This window comes from Ornithorhynchus anatinus, chromosome 9, assembly GCF_004115215.2.
Source record: "Ornithorhynchus anatinus isolate Pmale09 chromosome 9, mOrnAna1.pri.v4, whole genome shotgun sequence".
NCBI lineage: Eukaryota > Metazoa > Chordata > Mammalia > Monotremata > Ornithorhynchidae > Ornithorhynchus > Ornithorhynchus anatinus.
Window position 1 is genome coordinate 22,874,893 of NC_041736.1, and position 15,044 is coordinate 22,889,936.

The following is a 15,044-nucleotide window of genomic DNA, read 5'->3' on the forward strand; positions in this document are numbered from 1 at the left end:
GTCTGTCAGATTTGAGGAGGGAGGACATTCCAGACCAGAGGCAGGACGTGGGCCAGGGGTCTGTGGTGAGACAGGTGAGAGTGAGGCACCGTGAGAAGGTTAGCACTAGAGGATCAAAGTACGCGGTCTGTGTTGTAGAGGAGAGAAGTGAAGTGAAGCAAATTCTCAACTAGATCTGTCACTAAACAATCAGTGATATTTATTGAGTGCGTGATTAGTGCAGAGCACTCTAGAGCTTGAGAGAATACAGTCCAATAGGGTTTATTCATTCAATCATACTTATTGAGTGCTTACTGTGTGCAGAGCACTGTACTAAATGCTTGGGAAGTACAATTCATCAACAAATAGAGACAATCCCTGCCAACGAAGGGCTCACAGTTTAGATGACCTTATTCCTGGAGTTTACCATCTAATCCACCGATCCCCTAGACGGTAAGCTCAGCACAGGCAGGGAATGTGTCTACCAACTCTGTTGTACTGTCCCCAGCGCTTAGTACAGTGTTCTGCATACAGTAAGCGCTGGATAAAGACTATTCATTGATTTGAGCCCAGTCTTACTTAAGGATTCAGGATTCATTTCTTGGCTTCAAGAGCGTGGTCGATGGAGCTGAGTTCACAAGGGGCTTGGCTCTCTCTGACTCGAAGTTGCCCCTGGTCTGATGTTTCGCCATCCTTCTGTTAGATGCAGTGAAGGCAAAACCTGTCAGAGACTGGTTTTAGCAAGGCTATTCATTTTTATTCCCAGTTTAATAATAAACTCGTTTTGTGTGAACCTATTTTCTGGGGGCTCAAAGCTGCCTGTGAATGTTTATTAGCTTCTTGTCAAGAAAACCTAGCCAAACAGAAGGTACTGCCTGAGGGCTGACAGCCATTTCCTGTTCCTTTCTCCAGCTAAACACTCTTCTAAACAACTTGCTGAACTCACTGGCCATGTGCCCGCAGTGAGCATTTAAAATCAGTCTACCAGAAAGGGAAACGTGGCTTAGTGGATAGAGCAGGGGGCTGGGAGTCAGAAGGTCAGGGATTCTAAAGCCAGCTCTGCTACATGTCTGCTGTGTGATCTTGGGCAAGTCACTTCTTCTCTGGGCCTCAGTTCCCTCATCTCTAAAGTGGGAGTTAAGAATGTGAGCCCCATGTGGGACAGGGACTACTTCCAACCTGATAAACCTTGTGTCTACCCCAGCACTTAGAACGGCGCTTGACACAGAGTAAGCACTAATTAAATACCACAATGATTATGAGGTGTCATTTTGAATGATTGAGCTTCCCGATTTCTACTTCATGGTATAATTCTTTGGGTTGATCAGTCTATAGATGGGATATTTTTCTTAAGGAATTGCTGGTTCCAATATCCCATAGGCTCAATCTGAGATCTGGTGGGTTTTTTTCTTTTGACATACCCATTATCCTCTGATGATAATGTCAGAGCAGTAGTGGCATCCTTGGGAATCGACTGAAATCCTAATGAATACTAATGTACTATTTTAATTTAGTACATTTGTTTTGTGGATGTACTTATTAACCTTTTTGATCTGTGGTTAATAAGCCATTCTACTCGAGTGCATTATTATTGGGGATTGGGGTGGGGGAGGTGGGCAGAGGCATGGAATTACACAATTAAAGTTAAATACATTTTGGTTCACTTAATCTTTTGCTTTATAATTTGCAACATCATTTGCTACCATAAGTGCATTTCAGTAATGTATTCATACGACAATTATATGGCCATTACTGTGGTAACAATGAGAGGGAATTTCTTTGAAAAGAATAAAGTCACGACGCAGTTCATTTCAAATCATGTCATAACACCAATCTCCAGCAGATAGAGTACTATCAATCGATGGTATTTATTGATGTGCCAAGCACTGCAAAATGAGGAGTCAATATCTGGTTTCCCTCCTGCTAAGACAGTCCCGTGTGGGACCTGATTATCTTGTGTATCTACCCCAGTGCTTAGTGTAGCACTTAACATACTATCATTATTATTACTATTATTCACTGGGGTAGATACAATCTTGTATCTGGTAGCCAAATTGGACCCACTCACTGTCCCAAGTGGGCTAAAAGTATGTGGAAAGGAGAACAGGTATTAAATCCATATTTTACAGATGAGAAAACAACATTATTATCAAGAAAATATGCACAATTCAGAATAAGGCATTAAGGACCCATCATGTTTTTGTTTTTTTTAAAATAATACTTAGGCGTTTGCTATGCACCAGTCACTGTACTCAATGCTGAGGTAGATACAAGCTAATCAGTTTGACACAGTCTTTGTCCCACATGGGGTTGACAGTCTTAATCTCCATTTTACAAATGAGGTAACTGAAGCACAGACAAGTGAAGTGACTTGCCCAAAGTCACCTAGCAGACACGTGGCAGAGCCGGGACTAGAACCCAGGTCCTCTGACTCCGAGGCCTGTTGCTCTTTCCCCAAGGTCACGCTGCTTCTCAGGTTGCGACGGTCAGGGTCAGTGATACTACAGTGGAAAGGCCACTGGCGTTATGTAAATTCAAATGCAATTTTGCTTCCAGGTAATTTTTGGTATCCTCTAGATGTTATGTGGATAACTAAAACAGCTGTCACTTATTTCCTCCTCTGAAAGAAAGCTGATTCAAGAAGAGCGATAGGAAGAACTTCTGTTTATCTTTTCAGCGCTCACAGCTTCCTTCCCACATGGCTGAGGCGGTGATTTCTGATGGTCGTTCGCAGATGGCCGCACCCAGGGAGCCTTCTGGAAGCGGTGGGGGAATCCCCGCTTTTTCCCTCCGGCGGAGGCGGCCCACGTGGGCCCCGGCCTGGCCGAGCACTCCCAGAATCCCTTGGGGCTGGTCAAGTTACGCCTGTGAGTCCCAAGCCAGGCAGATTGACAGCGTGGACAGATGGGTTGGGGTAGGGTCAGCAGGATGACCTCTGACCCCACTGATGTCATGGTGGAGAGGGGTGCGGTGGCTACCGCCAGAGGGAAGAGACTATTTCCTCCTCCGTAGGCCCTCCCCTCGGACCCCTTTTCTCCCATTCCCTTCCGCGTCACCCTGACTTGCTCTCTCTATTCATCCCCCGCCCGCCACACTAGCCCCACGGCCCTTATACATTCATTCAGTCCTATTTATTGATGACTTACTGTGTGCAGAACATCGTACTAAGCAGTTGGGACAGTACAGTATAACAATAAGCAGACACATTCCCTGCCCACAATGAGCTATGTACGTATCTGTAATTTCTCTCTATTAATTTCTGCTCCCCCCGACCCCTAAACTCTAAGTTCAACGTGGGCAGTGAATGGATCTGTTTAGTGCAGCGCTCTGCCCACAGTAAACACTCAGTAAATATGATTGACTTTTTTCTCCAAGGAGGTAGATGTGGCAGGTAGAAATGGGGAGAGAGAAAGGGGAGACGAATAGGTGTGCAGTAATAATTCCCAACTCCCCTCCTTACCCTGTTCCTAAACCCCCCCCGCCCCATTCCATCAGGCTGGCCAAAGGCCCCGGGCCTCTAAAAGCCAAAATGGGAAGCATTATTCATTCATTCATTCAATAGTATTTACTGAGCGCTTACTATGTGCAGAGCACTGTACTAAGCGCTTGGGATGAAGCATTAGTGCAAGGAGCTTGGCAGCACCAGTTTCCAGTCTTCAACCTTTAACCTCCACCTCCCCAGTGTGATGGATCAGTCCTATTTTATCCTGCTACCGCCTTGATGATAGCATCTGCCGATGTAACCACCTCCCTGCTCACCCGGAGAATTGGTTTCTGCCAATTCCATGCCGGTGAAGCCCCAGCAAAATGCTCTAGCTTAAGATTTCTGCTCCTGCTGTCTGTCTTCAGCTCTCGTTCATAATAATTGGGGTACTTATTAAGCACTTACTTTGCGCTGGGCACTGTACTGAGGACTGGGGTGCCCCCTGGGAAGGGCAAGTCAGAGTGATCTGTAGGTGACAGATCCCAGGATCAACACACACACCTCCGATTTTCCCTTTCCTCTCCCTCCCTCCGATGGTCTCCAGGATTAACAACCCAACTTCCAGGACAAGAGGGTGTTGTCTGTCTTGGACATTACACAACTGTCACTGCGTGTCTAATAATAATTGTGGTAGCTGCTTAGGGGCTTACTGTGTGCCAGCCACTGTACTAAGCTCTGAGGTAGAAAGAAGCAAATAAGGGTAGACACAGTCCCTGTCCCACATGGTGCTCCCGTCATGATTATTTTCAGAAACAAAGTGGCTTAGCGGCTAGGGCACGGGCTTGAGAGTCAGAAGGACCTGGGTTCTCATCCCAGCTCCACCATTTGTCTACTGTGTGATTTTGGGCAAGTCACTTCACTTCTCTGAGCCTCAGTTACCTCGTCCATAAAATGGAGATTAAGACTTTGAGCCCCATGTAGGACAGGGACAGTGTTCAACCTGATTAACTTGTATTTACCCCAGCGCTTAGAACAGGACTTGGCACATAGCAAGTGCTTAACAAATACCATAATAATTTTAAATTATTTTTATGGTGTTCATTAAACCTTTGGTGCTAAATGCTAGAGTAGATACAAGATAGGTAGATAAGACATAGTTTCTGTCCCACATGGTCTAAGGGGGATAGACAGGTGTTGAATCTCCATTTTATAGATGAGAGAACTAAGGTATAGGAATCTGGTTAACTTGTATCTCTCCAAGGCCTTAGAATGGTGCTTGACAAATAACATAATTAAGTTAAGTAGTTGGCCCGACAATAACAATAATTGTGGTATTTAAGAAATTAAGCACAAATCACTGTACTAAACACTGAGGTAGATACAAAATTGTTCTGTCTAAATAGGAGGTAAGTGCATAACAAATAACATAATCAAAGTTAAGTAGTTGGCCCGACAATAACAATAATTGTGGTATTTAAGAAATTATTAAGCACAAATCACTGTACTAAACACCGAGGTAGATACAAAATTGCTTTGTCTAAATAGGAGGGAGAACAGGTATTGAATCCCCATTTTGCAGATGACTAAACCGAGGCATAAAGGAATTGGAGCGAGTTGTCCAAGGTCACACAGCCGGCTGACTAAAACAACTCTCACTTATTTCCTTCAGGAAATAAGAGCCAGGACTAGAATATGATGTTTCTAAACTCAGACTCTTTCCACTAGGCCACCCTGCTAAATTCTTTAACTCACTGTAAAGAATCCAGACCAGAGTGGTGGTCCGAGAAAACAAGTTCCTGGAGGCAGCTCCCTGAGACGGACATTATACAGAGCTAGCCAGAGCAGAATATGCAAAATGGGGCTCTGTGGGGCGTGGATGGAAACAGTGGGTGTTCTGAGAGAGGCTTTGGCCTAGGCAAATGAGCGCTCGAAGAGGAAGACCAGAGGGATGTTGTGGGGAGCGAGGGTGGCCGCTAACTGAGGTGGGCATATTGAGGACAGGAAGTGGTTCTGAAGGATAGGAGGCAGCTCAGAGCTGTTCACTGTCATTTTGAATGCAGACATCATGGGCCAGAGAAGCTCCCAGAAAGAAATATCGATCGAGAGCTGAGGAAGCAGGTTCCAACGAACGAGTCAGGGTCCCTTGAAGTTGCAGTGGAAATCGACGTGGCCTAGAGGTTACAGCCCAGGCCCGGGAGTCAGAAGAACCTGGATTTTAATCCGGCCTCCATCATCTGTCTGTTTAGTGACCTTGAGCAAGTCACTTCGCTTCTCTGTGCCTCAGTTCCCTCATTTGTAAAATGGAGAGTAAGATTGTGAGCACCGTGTGAGACAAGGACCGTCTAACCCAATTTTCTTTATAATAATAATTATTATGGTACTTGGGTGTTTTACTATGTGCCAGGCCCTGTTCTAAGCGCTGGGGTAGGTACCAGCTCATCAGGTCAGACACAGTCCCGGTCCCACACTGGGCTCACACTCTGAATCCCCGTTTTATAGATGAGGTAACTGAGGCCCTGAGAAGTGCAGTGACTTGCCCAGGGTCACGCAGCAAACATATGATAGAGCTGGGATTAGAACCCAGGTCCCTCTGACTTCCAAACCTACGCTCTATCCGCTGTCACATGGTTTTATCTACCCTTAGGTCTTAATTTAGTGGTTGGCACATAGTAAGCACTTAACGAATACCATAAAAAAAATTGCTTCTCAGGCCACACTTCTTTTCTAACAGCAAGGAACGGCTCTCTTGAAGCGTTGTGTGGTCGCTGCTTTCGTGCGCCTCGGTGGGATTTTGGACGTGCCCGGGGGATTTATCAAGTAAAGGACGAGTCCTCCCGGAGAAGGGTGAGTCATCAATAACAATTCCTGCAGCACCTGGTGCTACGCGGAGGTCTCCTTTCTAATTATGCACCTCAGCCAAATCCACTCATCTCCTAAGATCGCCCAGGATGAGAGTATAGAGGGCTGTAGCTGGAGGCTATATATTAAATACATTAGATAGCACTGCTCAACCCTTTATTTTTTCAGGAAAAGCAGCATGGCCTAGTGGAAAGAGCAAGGACCTGGGTTCTAAACCCCCGTTCTGCCACTTGGCTGCTGCGTGACCTTGGCCAAGTCTCTTCTCCGGGCCTCAGCTCATCTGAAAAATGGGAGTTAAGATTGTGAGCCTAATGTGGGACAGGGACTGTGTCCAACGCAATTAGTTTGTATCTACCCCAGCACTCAGTATAGTGCCTGGCACACAGTAAGCACGTAACAAATGCCACAGTCAGTATTATTATTAGGACCTGAGTTCTAATCTTGATTCCATCGCTCATCTGCTGTGTGAACTCGGGAAAGTCACTTCACTTCTCTGGACCTCAGTTACCTCATCTGTAAAATGGGGATTATGACAGTGAGCCTTATGTGAGATAGAGATTGTGTCCGCTCAATTAGTTTGTATCTACCCCGTGTAGTACAGTGTCTGGCTTAACAAATACCATTAGAAACAAACAAAAAGCCCGGGTCCTCTGACTCTCAAGGCCCATGCTCTTTCTACTAGACGATAGCGTCTTTCTAAATTTCAGAGATTTCAGTGATAAATATAAATGCATGAGAGGGCAGCAGAATACTATCTGAATAATCATTTCAACCCAAATTCCGCTTCAAGTAAAGCTATCCCATGCTGGACCTCTATTCACCCTCTCATTTTGTTCCGATGTGATAATCCTTTTAGTTCCTTACTGTAACATTTGTTGGTCCCTATTGCCCTGTATTAATCCTACTTAGGGAAATAGTTTTCTTTATGTCGAGAGAATCTAACAGCTAAGACTTTTCCTCAGAAACGTTTCTGTTGTTGATTAACAATGGTACCGGAACTCGCTAAAGGGAAAGTAAAACTCTGGAGAAATGGGAGTGGGTCATTTTCATTCAGTGTCCACTGCTCTCTTAAGAACACAACATTTGAATAATAAGCCTGAAGGATGTTTTGTGTGAGCGTGTGACCCTCTCAAAGCCAGGATTTTGCCATTTACCTTACTAGTTTGGAGATCCTGTGAACTTCAAGAAATATCCACCTGGTGCAGGGATCATTAGAAATGTTGGCATGCCTGAAGCCGTTGAAAGAACTTTTTTGGCAGAGAGGAAAATGCCTTAATTAGCACGGATTCCCTGTTTACTTTGGAATCGTATTGTCCTTTCGATTGCCGTTAAAAAGAAAGTGCAACTTTGCCCTCCACAACCGCTTTATTACGATCGTCTTGGTTTTCACCTTTGGAAGTGTTATGGACAGGGAACATGCCTGCTAATTCTGTTGTACTCTCCCAAGCATTTAGTGCAGTGATCAATAAATATTATTGTTTGATCTTCTAAAACCATATCATTGTCTCCAGAGAGACGCCTTGAGAAGAATGTTTCATAACCTTGCCATTGCGTTCTTCTCAGGAGGTGTAGAGAAATCCATGTTATAGAGTAATTAATTCTAGAATATAGAGTCAGGGAAGCAGTACGGTTTAGCAGAAGGAGCACAGGCTTGGGAGTCAGAGGATGTGGGTTCTCATCCTGGTTCTGCCCCTTGTCTGCGGTGAGACCTTGGGGAAGCCCCTTAACTTCTCCAGGCCTCAGTTACCTCATCTATAAAATGGGGATTAAGACTGTAAGCCCCATGTGGGACATCCTGATTACCTTGTATCTATGGCAGCACTTAGAACAGTGTTTGGCACATAGGATTAACAAATACCATTTATTGTTAGTAGTGGTAATTGATAATAATGATGATAATCATGATATTATGAAACACTTCTCTGTACCTCAGGTTCCTCATCCATAAAATGGGGATTGATTGACTCTGAGCCTCACTGGGTCCAACCTGATTAGCTGGTATCTACACAAGCGCTTAGTACAGTGCCTGGAACATAGTAAGCGCTTACCAAATACCATTAAACAATGACACTTGTTCTGTGCTAAGTAACATGCTAAGCGCATGGGTAGATAGAAGATTAGCTGGTTGGATATGTATATAGCATGTGCCTTGTCCCTCTTGGGATTCACAGGCTAAGTAGGAGAGAGAGTAGGTATTTCATCCCCATTTTACAGATGAGGAAACTGAGGCCCAGGGAAGTTAAATGATTTGCCTAAGGACCCACAGCAGCCACTGGTCCTCCCTCTTCAGCTCTGCCCCTTGGAGTAGTCCAGCCTTCTGAGAGCGCGGTGAGGCCTAGTGGACAGAGCCAGGTCCTGGATTCTAATCCCGGTTCCACTACTTGTCTGCTCTGCGTGACCCGGGGCAAGTCATTTCACCTCTCTGGGCCTCAGTTACCTCATCTGGAAATTGGGGATTAAGACTGTGAGCCCCAGGTGGGACAGGGACTGTGTCCAACCCGATTTGCTTGTATCCACCACAGAGCTTTAGTGCAGTGCTTGGTACATGGTAAGTGCCTAACAAATACCACAATTATTACTGCTATTATCATCTGATGCCCCCATAGGCATCCAATTTCCGCACTTTGAAGCCCGAGGCGTGGCCTGCAGATCATTTCCAAGACGGTAGCTGGGTCAAAGGCGGAACCTCCACGAGGGCTGGAAACAGGTGTTTTGCTTCTGCTTCCAAGCACTGGGTTCAGAGCTCTGCTCTTAGTTGTCACTTAGTAAATGCCACTGATTAGTGTCAAAGCTCAGAGGCAGAAGTGTGGTGGAGCTCCAGAGAAAAGGCCAGAAGCCTCTTCTCTTCATGGTCCCAACCTTCCAAATATAACCAGTGCACTCTGGTTTCAATTCTCACCTGCGTGTCCTCTCCCAGCATTTAGTACAGTGCTCTGCACATGGTAAGCAGCGTGACCTGGTGGCTAGAGCCCGGGTTTGGGAAACAGAGGTCGCGGGTTCTAATCCCGGCTCTGTCACTTGTCTGCTGCGTGAGGATCTGAATGTTGGAAATTTTTATGGTATAAATGGCACTGATTGAGTGCTTGGGACAGTTCAGTAGACCAAGTGGTCACATTCCAAGTCCTCAAAGATCTTACAATCTAGCAGATTATTGGGTTTATCTAATCTGGGCAAGTCACTTAACTTCTCTGGGCCTCAGTTACCTCATCTGTAAAATGGGGATTGAGGCCGAGTCCCACGTGACTGTGTCCAACCTGATTGCCTTGTATCTACCCAAGTGCTTAGAACAGCGTTGGCATAGAGTAAGTGCTAAACAAATACTATGATTATTATAAGTATTATTATTATTACTGCTAGTAATAATGCTATTTAAGTGCCTACCAAGCACTATTCTAAACTCTGGGGTAGATACAAGGTGATGACGTTGGACACAGTCCCTGTCCCACATGGGGCTCCTGCTCTTAATCCCCATTTTACAGCTGAGCTAACTGAGACCCAGTGAAGCGACTTGCCCAAGGTCGCACAGCAGGCACGTGGCAGAGCCGGGATTAGAACTGGTCCTGACTCCCAGGCCCGTTCTCTTTGCGTTAAGCCTCGCTGCTTCTCCACTATATTACTGCTTCTGCTGTTAATCTGTCCTGCGCACTCTCTTAACTCCAACGGCCTCTTTCTTCTTCCCACAGCGAAATCCTTGAGGTTTCAGAAACTGAGCGCGCATCAGTTTCTACCAACCAATCAACCACGGAGCTAGCCGGCTGATCTCCCGTGTTGTCAATGATTCCCGCGTCAGTAGTGCTTCCCGGGAAGACCTGTGCGATTCAGATGTTGCCTTGGCTCCTGAAGGGAGAAGATAGCACTGACCAAAGCACCTCCTTTAGCACAACCTGCTTCTTTAATATATTCACGGCAGAGGTGATTTCTCAAGTAAATGAGTTGTGTAAAGGGTTTCATGCTAGTAGCACCGAGAAATACGATTGCCAAAATCAACAGGGTATTTCAAAGACTTCCAGGTTCCATGAAACAAAGGCTGACTGATCTATGACTCATTCTCAGGAAACTGTAAGTTGTGGACCACTGTTATCTCCGTTCGTAACTGGGGTGTGGGAGAAATTGCTCGGATTGGGTGGTGGTGTTGAGGTCGGGGACGGGAGTTCTTGCTTTCTGGGCCCAATTTCCTCATCTGAGAAGGAGATGACAAAGGTAATCAGTCCTGCAATGATTGTCTAGCAAGGTGACACAGTTTCGTACCCACTAGAGAACTAAGCAGATCATACCTTTCTAATGTGCCATCAGTCCTCACTGATGAAGGTTTGGGTAACATAGCTCATCTGGAACAAGGCGTTCTGCAGCGACTGCCGATCTGGAGGATTAAAAAGCAAGACTGGAGCATTCTGGATAGTGGCTTCTCTGCCGCAGATGACTCATGTTATTGAAAAAACATAACTCACTGCCACCTCCCCATCTTTAGTTCCAGCCTCAGTCCCTGAAAATGGCCAACCCCTTTTGGGGCTGCTTGTCATTTCTAGCCTTCCCTGACTAAGCCCTCATTCCTCACCTCCCACTCCCTTCTGCATCACCCTTGCTCTTAGGTTTGCTCTCTTTATTCACCCCTCCCTCAGCCCCAGAGCACTCATGTACGTACCTGTCATTTCGTTCATTCGATCGTATTTATTGATCGTTCCCTGTGTGCAGAACATTGTACTAAGCGCTTGGGAAAGTACAGTGCAACGATAAATGGGGACGTCCCCCGTCCACAATGAGCTCGCAGTCTAGAGTGTTACATTTATTTATATGAATATCTGTCTCCCCCCTCCAGACCGTATGCTTGTTGTGGACAGGGAACGTGTCTGCCAACTCTGTTGTATTGCACTCCTTCAAGTGCTTAGTACAGTGTTCTGCACTTAGTAAGTGGTCAAATACCACTGATGATGGGTATAAATAAGTGCTAGAATTAGCTGATGGAACTCTGTCTCAGGGAGCTGAGAAATCAAATTGGAAAAGTAGTGTGGCTTAGTGGAAAGAGCAAAGGGGCCGGGGAGAGTACGAGATAACAGTAAACAGACGCATTCCCTGCCCACTGTCACGTTGATTGCTTGATCGGAGAGTGGGTGAAGAGAGAAAATAGGAAAGATGGGGCTAGATGACAGAGCGGCGAAGCCAATTGTTTTTGTAAGACGCACAGAGACACGAGAAACAAACTGTTGGAGGGTTTTGAGTAGAAGAGGTGTGTATATAAGTGCTATGAGGTTGGGGGTGAATATCAAAGTGCTTAAGGGGTCAGAGCTTTAAAACAGTGCTTGGCAGCAGTGTGGCTGTGTGGACAGGTCATGGGCCTGGAAGTCAGAAGGACCTGTGTACTAATCATGGCTCTGCCACGTGTCTGCTGTGTGACCTTGGGCAAGTCACCACTTCTCTGGGCCTCAGTTCCCTTATCTGTAAATTGGAGATTCAGAGTGCGAGCCCCATGTGGGACAGGGACTGTGTCCACAACCTGATTAACTTGTATCTACCCGGAGTTTAGAACAGTGCTTAGTAAGCATTTAACAAGAAACATCATCATAATTTTGTTTTGTTGTCTGGCTCCCCCACTTCTAGACTGTGAGCCCATTGGGTAGGGATTGTCTCTATCTGTTGCCAAATTGTACTTTCCAAGAGCACAGTACAGTGCTCTGCACACAGCAAGTTCTCAATAAATATGATTGAATAAATGAATGAATAATTACTATTTAGCTTAACACACTTCTGCCTTCATCACCTCCTTTTAGCTTTTCACATCAGCCAAGAGGAGGACCTCTTCCTTCTCAAGGGTCTCAGGGAACTTTTATTTAAAGGTTCAAGGATTGAGGAAGAGCTTATTTCATATCTATCGCCAGATGAGGTGATTCTCAAACAAGGGTCTTGTTGCAGTTGAATTTTTTATGACCATATCGATCAGTCACTGATATTTGAGTGCTTACTGAATGTAGAGCACTGTACTAAGCACTCGGAAGAGTAAAATTCAACAGAGTCGGTAAACAGGTTCTCTGCTCACAATGCGCTTACAGTCTAGTCCGTCGTTCTATCTTCATTCCTCACGTGCATGAGTTTTAAACACACAGAGGAATAGCATCTCTATTTCTTGAAGCCATGTGATGAGTTAATGAGCCCTTCAAGATTTCAAGAGGTTGATCTTTCAAGAAGTAGGAAAAGATTTCTTAATTGCAAAACCATCATCTTTCTTGGAGCCTCGAGGCTTTAGTTTTTTTAATCCTGGAATTTATCTGGAAGGGAAATAACCCAAAAGGTTTTAAACGTTGCCTCCTGGGGCTCAAGATTCTCCTTCTGTCTTGAATGTTTTCCCCAAAAATTGATCTCTTCTTTCACTGGATCTCTGAATGAAGAACTAAAACCTCTGTTTAAAACACAGTCTGTTTCTGTGGAAAAGATTGCTCTCCCAAATCCAGCTTTATGGTTTATTTCAAGTAACCTGCAAATGCAAACATAGGATAATAGATGTAAAAGGTTTAATTTCCACAACAGAAAAATTAGATGTACAAAGTAGGGTTTAAGATTAATCTCTTTTCCACTTTTGTGATCGTGGCTTTCTGAAGCACACCGATTTCTCCTATAGTGTGAGGGTTCTGCTTTGGATAAGCCCCACATTAAGGAAAATTTGCATTACAGCTAATTCATCCAAATATATAGTTGTGTGCTCACTAAGTACCACTGGTTGATTGACTTGCCTTGATGGACTCCTTGGACATATGTATAACTATTTCTTCAGACATTATAACAATTTTTCTGCAAATGCTCATTATCAGACAACTTTTACTGCTTCTCTGACAGTTCTATCACAAATGCAGTGTAAAAATGCAGTTCATTATGGAAGAATTGAGTTCATTTTCCTTTTAATGTTCTCAGAAGATGCTGCAGTGAGGAAAGCTACAGGAATAAATAACCGACAATCTCGACCTATAAGGATGAGCAATTAAATCTTCCCACTCTAACATACGAACGTGCCTCATTAGTAATAATGATAATTGTGGAATTTGTTAAGCACTTCCTATATGCCTGGTATTGTTCTAAGCCCCGGAGTGGATATAAGCACTGAGTTGGACACAGTCCCCTGTCCCACATAGGGCTCTTCATCCTCATTTTACAGATGAAGTAACTGAGGCCCAGAGAAGTGAAGGCACTCTTCTAGGGCCGTCATCTAAGGCTGATGCTAAAAATGATGGACCTTAAATTTATTTAATACCATTCTTTTAGTACAGGCAATTTGAAAAATTCTTGGATTAGAAGCAGTCCTAGGATATTGGGATCAGGAAAGACAGAGGTCAGAGCCTCTGTCTAACCAGCTGTGGTACAGGGGTTGTTTCCAGTCTGATTATCATGTATAAATCCATGCTATTAGCACAGTGTTTACTATGCAGTAGTAGTGGAGGTTTGTTTGAAGATTATATTGCCGGTGGTGGTCGTATTGTGCGTAGTTCTACTCACATTCTCTCAACCCTGCCAGCGGTGTTTCTGCTGGATCAATTGGTAGAACAGATGTAGCAAAGTGCCCTAGTGGATAAAAGCCCAGGCCTGGGAGTCAGGAGGACCTGGGTTCCAATCCCGGCTCTGCCATTTGCCTGCTGTGACCTTGGGCAAGTCACTTCCCTGTACCTCGGTTTCCTCAACTGTAAAATGGGGATTCAATACCTGTTCTCCCTCCTACTTGACTGTGTGCTCCATGTGGGACATGAACTGTGTCCCAACTGATAAACTCTATCTACCTCAGAGTTTAGGACAGTGCTTAAAACATAGTAAATGCTTAACAGATAACATTAAAAAAGCTAGTAATATAAATTTGGTTCAAGAACTGGAACAGAATCTTGTTCTTGACTCATATTCAAATGTTCTACCCTGGAAACTGAGAAGGCTCCATTTTTTTTTCCCCTCTCTCTGTTCAGTCTTTTTTTTTTTATGGTATGAGCTTGAAATGAGGAGAAACTAAGAAAAGAGTCTTTTGTGTTTGAATTAGTGCAAGAAAGAAATACTGGGGGAAATTTCAGACTCCAGCCAAAATGAATGTGTTCTGGAGTTTGATCAGATATGTCCTTTTTTCTCAGCGGCCCCATCTCATCCAGTATGTGGGATTTTTAAACATGCCGAGGTTAGGCTGCGATGTGTTTGTTTCACATTTTTAAAGACATGGTCAGCCTGTTTCTAGGTGTATTCCACCCCCTCAGTTCAGAGAGCCACTGGAGAACACTGTTCTCAGGCTTTATTTTTTCTGCCTTCCCTCTGCTATTTCCGGAGCTCTGTTTTCTCTCGCTAAATCTGTCCACTTCAGTTCTTCCAAGTTTTCATTATATCTCACCTGTTTTCTTTAATTTTGTATTCCAGTCTGTCTGTGTGCCGCTTAACTCACTGCAAACCCTTCTCCCTCTCTTAGTCTTGCTTTCCAAGATGAATGAAGTTTCTTTGATGATGGTAATTAAGCACTTGCGATGTGCCAAGCACTGTTCTAAGCCCTGCTGTTCTTTGCTGACTGGCGAATGTCATGAGACTTTACTTCTGACCAGGAAGTGGGGTGATCGGAGGATTAGGTGGTCAAGGTATGATGGCAGCTTCCGTTCTCTTAAAAATTAGAGAGGTTCTCAGGATACGTAGGGGTGGATACTGGTGGTGGTCTAGTGGAAAGATCACGGGCTTGGGTGTCGGGGAACCTGGATTCTAATCCCAGTTCTGCCTCTTGCCTGCTGTATGACCTTAGGCAAGTCACGTCTCTGTGCCTCAGTCTCCTCAACTGTAAAAC

The 15,044-nt window shown here is 44.8% G+C and overlaps 1 long non-coding RNA gene across 1 annotated transcript; it reads left to right on the forward strand.

Annotated features, from left to right (window-relative positions):
- The first annotated feature begins 6,142 nt into the window (after window positions 1-6,142).
- On the forward strand, window positions 6,143-10,191 carry LOC114814251. The gene is made up of 2 exons (XR_003762012.2): window positions 6,143-6,247; window positions 9,946-10,191. It is a non-coding gene; the product is annotated as an uncharacterized LOC114814251 (long non-coding RNA).
- The last annotated feature ends 4,853 nt before the right edge of the window (window positions 10,192-15,044 follow it).